We start from the raw sequence: 7,207 nt of genomic DNA, 5'->3' as shown, positions 1-7,207 counted from the left end.
GACTTTGAGTAACTGATTATACAGTGGTGACGCGAGTGCGGGATTATATATTAAGTCTTTTTGTGCTTCAGGGTTATGTTACTAGCTCTCTTAGAATTGGGATTTTGTCAAACATTATTTTCATATGTGTTATTAACGGTCCCTGACTCTGATAATCCGCAAGTAATAGACGCCGATGCATGCAGCTGAGTAAATTGTGGGGATGTAGATAATCAGAGACAGTACTGCCGCTCAGAGATACATCTTAAGTCCAATGGGGATGGCCTTGGGGATGGTACTTGGTATAATGGTCTCATCACAGTACACCGGACCCCCTTCCAACCAGCTCGCGATTGTCCCAATAAAGAGTGTAACCCAGTATACTTAACGATAAAGAAAACCACATGGCACCTGTCAGGTACAATTAAATGAAACATTTGGGATAGAAATGAAAACAAATGGGAAGGATTTCTCAGGCTGTTGTTTCAGAATTAGCGTAGGATAGGGAAAATGGGCAGAACTACTGGATAATAAGATACAACCTTTCACCCCTCCCGATGACCATAAAGTGGTAAAAATTATAGAGGTAAAGGACTTGATACAGACCATCAAAATAGAAACTGGGTACGGGGATGCAAATGCCTGGGTTGAATGGGTAAAGTATACTGTAAAAAGTCTGAACAAAAGCAATTGCTATGCATGTGCCTCCGGTAGGCCAATGGCCCAGGTGGTTCAATTTCCGCTTGGGTGGAAGCGAGACAGGCAGGGCATGAAATGTATGATAGCCCTGTACCAGGATAAGACTGCATGGGATGATAGGAATTGTACCGCCCTATCCCTGACGTTCCCTCCCTTGGAGAAGAAAGATTCAAAAGCACCCCCCCCACGTTTTCAGCCACAGTTGGAAATCACACGTCATGTGTGCGTAGATGAGGTACAAATCGGTCCAGAGATTTGGGGGAGCTGAAATTATGTACAGAGATTAAGAATGTCACCGAAACGGAGAAGGGAGGGAACTACTCAGCACTAAAGGTTCCCCGAGTGGATCTGTGGTGGTACTGTGGAGGCAAAATATTGAGACCCACCCTACGTCCGGATTGGAGAGGGATATGTGCAATTGTACAATTGACAATTCCATTTACCCTGGCATTTGAGAACGAAAAGATAGTAGGGAAAAAGGGAAGGAGTAAGAGATCACTGTTAGACACTTATTTCAATGACAGAATTTATCTTGATTCTATAAGAGTCCCTGGGGGGGTGGGGGGGGGGGGGGGGGGTACCTGATGAATTCAAGGCTCGTAACCAGATGCAGCAGGCTTTGAGTCAGCTCTCTTTTGGTGGGTAACAGTTAATAAAAATGTAGATTGGATAAATCAACAGTGATTTATAAATTATACAAGAGATGCGGATAAAGGAATATCAGAACAGCTTGATGCGACAAGTACGATGGCATGGGAAAACAGAATGGCCTTTGATATGATTCTAGCGGAAAAAGGGTGTGTGTGTGTGATGTTTGGAGGAAACTGTTATACCTTTATTCCTAATAGTACTGTGCCTGATGATTCAAGTACTCGGGCCTTAAGGGGATTGACTATCTTAGCAGAGGAACTGGCTGAGAATTCAGGAGTAGACACATCTCTCACGGGATGGCTTGTATCCTGGTTTGGAAAATGGAAGGGGGCGGTGGTTTCCATCCTTACTTTCCTGATAGTAGTAGCCTGGCTATTGGTAGCCATTGGCTGTTGTATCATACCCTGTATACGAGGGCTCCCCCAAAGACTGACTGAGACGGCCTTAATGAAACAGATTCCCCTAAAGAGCAATTGGAGAGAAGGGCTTACCTGGTGAACAATGAAGGAATAAGTGACCACGGGGAGATTTCCAAAATAAATGACATTTTGGGAAAGATACTCGTTAATTTGGAAGTGACAGATAGAAAAATGCAGAAGATAACAAATGGTAATTAAAGAAAAAGGGGGAAATTGTGGGATATAGGTAAAGCAGTGTTACTTCTGCAATCATAAATTACTTATGCAAGGTAAATGAACTCACACCAGTGTATAATTGTTTCAGCCAAGAGCTGAGTTAACAAGAATGAAAACTGTGTGAAGTAAATACATAATTGTTTTTGTATTAGCTAAAATGTACATGCAAGAATGAAATGTGCCTGCAAACAATGGTAGATGTTACAGACAAATAGATAAGGTGCTGTGCGGGGAGCAGGTGTAGGTTAAGCTAGCTAGGCCTGTCCAAACAGTTACAAGCATCTGTTTGCCGTTTCTGCAAAAACAAAAAAAGACCACAATCAGGCGGTCATAACGCTCAGTGTGAATAAAGAATGGAAGGAAATATTGCTTTAGCAAGCAAGGAAGCAGATGGCAGTGGACGAGGATATGTAACAATAGACCACAGAGGGATGTGGTGAAACAGCCAAGCAGGACATACATTTTGTCATGCACAAGGCTGGATGAGGCCAGAGATAAACAGCCGGGTTTAGAGTAGTGGGAGATGTAAACAGGGAAGGAGCAATGGGAGGAGGGAAAGAGAAATGAATTGTATTTAAGATATGTACTTGCTAAACTCTGTGTGTCTATTTTAGACACCACGCTTACAAGCGTATAATAAACGATACTGCTGCTTCAGATCTTGTCTCGGACTGAAATTATTGATATGAGTGAGCTTCGTTTCTCACAACGGTCCGGGTGATTTTCCTCTGCTCTGTGTAGTTCTTCTGGGCTGCAGTGTTGGCTCATTGAAATAATGTTCTAATGCAGCTTCGTTTGTGGGTGTTGGGATGATTGCTTCTGTTGTTCAATATTTGGTCCACAAACCCACCAATACACTAAAACAGCAGCTAATAAACTTGAGAAACCCGATACAGACAACAAGCAAAACTAATGTCATTTACAAAATACCACACAAGGACTGTAACAAACACTACATTGGACAAACAGACCGAAAACTAGCCACCAGGATACATGACCACCAACTAGCCACAAAAAGAATGACGTTCTCTCACTAGTGTCCTGACATATGACTGATAAAACTCTGGAAATGAACCATCCAGCTCAGCGAGCAAACCTACATTCAAAACCTCAACCTGAGCCGCAAATCTTCTCAAAACATGCTAATCTCTCTCATTCACTCGATATTCAGTCAGTGAGGATGTGAGTGTGTGCGGTGGGTTTACTGATCGATATTAGACCTGGCCTGGGTCAATCAATCAAAGGAAGATCAGACAGGGAACAAGATGTGTCTTTAAGTGCGTATGTGTGTGTGGGGATTCAATCAGTTCCATTCCCCACAGTGCCCTGTACTCCCAGTACTGGAGATCCCCCCACACTCACTCTGTCCCCTCAGTTCCACATTCCCCTCTCTCTGATTCTTACCTCTCCACGGCCTTTTCCAGATGATTATTCCAAATATTGCAGCCATTGCAGAGACTAATCCAATCAAAAGTACATGATGGATACGTTCCACACTGTTTTGTCGGATTTCTGAAACACAATGTAATTAATCAGCATTGCCTCTGTTCCCATTTCCAGTCCCAGTTCTGTATTAATTGGGACAATTGTAACAGATCCCACCCATTGGGAACTGATGGGATTAGTTGACACATTGTATTGACCTCGCCCAAATTCACTCTCCAAATGCCTGTTCCTTCATCAATTACGCACACACACACACACATTCCAGTCCCTTACCCCACTGATAGAGTTGGGCCTCTGCCAGACTGCTGTGTTCAATGTGACAGGAGTATTGATCCTCATCCCCAGCATTGACCTCAATCTCTTTCTGGATCTGATGGGTCCCATCGTGGTTCGGTCGAACCCCTGAGGATTGGGTCTCAGACATGACCTCTCCATTCCTTAGCCAGGTCACCTCGATGTCTACAGGATCAAACCCAGTGACCAGGCAGGAGAGAGAGTGAGCGGCTTGTCCTGACCATTAGGCTCCCTCCTGGCGATGAACACTTCAGGCTGAACTGTGATGGGAAAGGGTGAAATCACAAACAACAGACAGATACTGAATGGAATGGGAGAACGGTTTCATAGATCAGTGAGGTTAGATCAGAACATGGGATCAAAACTGAAACACATACCTTTTCTTCTGAAATATTCCTTTCCAACTTCCAGATATCTCTTTAAATATTCAACACATTCTTCTTCCAGGTGTCTTTTCCAGTAATTGTTCCAGGAATAATCAGAATCCCATTTCTCTTTAGTCATCGCTGCAATGGGATTGGATGCGATCCATCTCATTCTGTCTGGGTCTAAACTGATAAAGTCCTTTCCATCAAATCCAAATCTCATCGATCTCTTAATGCTGCCATCATCACTGACCTCAACAGTAGTTATCTGTTGAATAATGTGAATTCCTGTTGGTGATCAAACAATCATAGATAATTAATCATTAATTTTACCAGAGGAACAATCTGATCAAAGGTGAATGGGGATCCTGGATCAGGCCCAGGGGGAGGGGGGTTACACACGGTGCTAATCCCAGGGCCTGTGCTGTCAGAGGGGCCCAGACTCAGGCAGTACTGCCCCTTTCTCTAGTGGCTGCCTCGCACCTCAACCTGGAGCAGGTAAGGACGGGTTCTCCGATCCAGGTCAGAATTCCGGCGCTCACATTCCCACTGTCTGGGAATGACAGGCCCGTTCCATGTGGTCATGTGTTTCGTTCACAGGCTGCATTCTGGGGGATATAGTTTGTGACTGTCCGTGACCTTTCCAAAGTTTCCACATCCTTCCTATAATGCAGTGACCAGAACTGTACACAATCCTCCAACTGCAGCCACACCAGAGTTTTGTACAGCTGCAGCATGACTTCACGGTTCCAAAACTCAATCCCACTACTAATAAAAGCTAGCACACCATATGCCTTCTAAACAACCTTATCCAACCTGGGTGGCAACTTTCAGGGGTCTATGCACATGGATACCGAGATCTGGCTGCTCGTCTATATTACCAAGAATCCTTCCATTTGCCCAGTACTCTACATTCCTGCTGCTCCTTCCAAAGTGAATCACCTCACACATTTCCGCATTAAACTCCATTTGCCACCTCTCAGCCCAGCCCTGCATCTTATCTATGTCCCTCTGTAACCTGCAACATCCTTCTGCACTATCCACAACTCTACCGATGATCGTAATCCACATATTTACTAACCCATCCTTCTACGCCCTCATCCAGGTCATTTATTAAAATGACAAACAGTAGTGGACCCAAAACAGATCCTTGCTGTTTACCACTAGTAACTGAACTCTAGGATGAACGTTTCCCATCAACCACCACCCTCTGTCTTCTTGAGCTGGCCAATTTCTGTTCCAAATTGCTAAATCACCCTCAATTCTATGCCACCAGATTTGTGCAATAACATACTGTGGGGAACCGTATCAAACACCTTACTGAAATCCATATACACCACATCAACCACTTTATCTTCATCCACCTGTTTGGTCACTTTCTCAAAGAACTCAATAAGGTTTGTGAGACACGAACTACCCTTCACAAAACCGTGTTGAATATCCCCAATCAACTGATTCCTTTCTAGATAACTATCTCTTATAACACTTCCCAACACTTTACCCACAACCGAAGTAAGGCTCACTGGTCTATAATTACCAGGGTTGTCTCTGTTCCCCTTCGAGAACAAGGGGACAACATTTGCTATTCTCCAGTCTCCTGGCACTATTCCTGTAGACAATGATGACATAAAGATCAAAGCCAAAGGCTCGGCAACCTCCTCCCTGGCTTCCCAGAGAATCCTACGATAAATCCTATCTCACCCGGGAAGCTTACAGAGTTTTACACTTTCCAGAATTACAACCCCTCCTCCTTGTGAACCTCAATCCCATCGAGTCTAGTAGCCTTTATCTCAGTATTCTCCTCGACAACATGGTCTTTTTCTTGTGTGAATACTGAGGAAAAATATTCAGTTAGCACTTTCCCTATCTCTTCTGACTCCACACGCAACTTCCCATTACTGTCCTTGATTGGCCCTGATCTTACTGGAGTGTCGTTCTTTTATTCCTGATATACTGATTGAAAACTTTAGGGTTTTCCGGGATCCTATTTGCCAATGACTTCTCATGTCCCCTCCTGGCTTTTCTTGATGCTTTCTGTAGGTCTTTCCTGGCTAACTTGTAATTCTCAAGTGCCCGAACTGAGCCTTCATGTCTCATCCTAACATAAGCCTTCTTCTTCTTCTTGCCAAGAGATTCAACTTTCTTTGTAAACCACGGCTCCTGCGTTCAACAAGTTCCTCCCTGCCTGGCAGGTACATACTTACCAAGGACCCGCAGTAGCTGTTCCTTGAATATTTCAATTGTGCCAAACTCCTGCAGTTTTCTTCCCGATCTTTTGCATCCAAAGTCTTGCCTAATTGCATTGTAATTGCCCTTCCCCCACCTATAACTTTTGCCCTTCGGTGTGTACCTATCCCTTTCCATCACTAAAGTAAACATAACTGAATTGTGGTCACTATCATCTGGCTGGGTTCATTACCCAGTACCAAATCTAATGTGGCCGCGCCCCTTGTTGCCCTGTCAACATAATGTGTCAGGAAGCCCTCTTGCACACATTGGACACAAAATGACCCATTTAAAGTGCTTGAACTGTCATATTCCAAGCCAATATTTGGAAAGTTAAACGTCTCCATAACAACTACCCTGTCACACTCGCTCCTATTGAGAAACATCATCCTTTCCTCTACATCTCTGGAACTATTCAGAGGCCTATAGAAAACTTCCAACAGTGTAACCACTCCTCAGTACTACCTCAGTAGACGGGTCTTCAAATGTCCTTTCTGCTCCCGCAATACTGTCCTGGACTAACAATGCCACACTTGCCCCTCTTGACCATCTTCACTGTTCTTACTGAAACATCAAAATCCTGGAACCTGCAACAACCATTCCTGTCCCTGCTCTATCCATGTCTCCGAAATGGCCACAACATCGAAATCCCAGGTACCAACCCATGCTGCAAGGTCACCCACCTTATTCCGCATGATCCTAGGATTGAAGTAGTCACACTTCAAACCAACTTCTTGCTTGCTGATGCCCTCTTCAAACCTTAGTTCAGATCTCACTACTCAAACTCCTGGACCTCGAACTACAATTTGAGTTCACATCCCCCTCCTGAATTCGTTTAAACCCTCCCAAAGAGCATTAGCAAATTCCCCCCACCCATGATATTGGTACCCCTCTGGTTCAGGTGAAGAGAAT

General features: G+C 44.2%; 1 pseudogene; it reads right to left on the bottom strand.

Moving 5' to 3' along the window:
• Positions 1-3,261: 3,261 nt before the first annotated feature.
• On the bottom strand, positions 3,262-4,444 carry LOC122546684 (annotated as a pseudogene).
• Between the last annotated feature and the right edge of the window lie 2,763 nt (positions 4,445-7,207).

Source organism: Chiloscyllium plagiosum, unplaced genomic scaffold (genome assembly GCF_004010195.1).
Source record: "Chiloscyllium plagiosum isolate BGI_BamShark_2017 unplaced genomic scaffold, ASM401019v2 scaf_14523, whole genome shotgun sequence".
Taxonomy (NCBI): domain Eukaryota; kingdom Metazoa; phylum Chordata; class Chondrichthyes; order Orectolobiformes; family Hemiscylliidae; genus Chiloscyllium; species Chiloscyllium plagiosum.
This window is presented reverse-complemented; position numbering and strand designations above follow the sequence as displayed.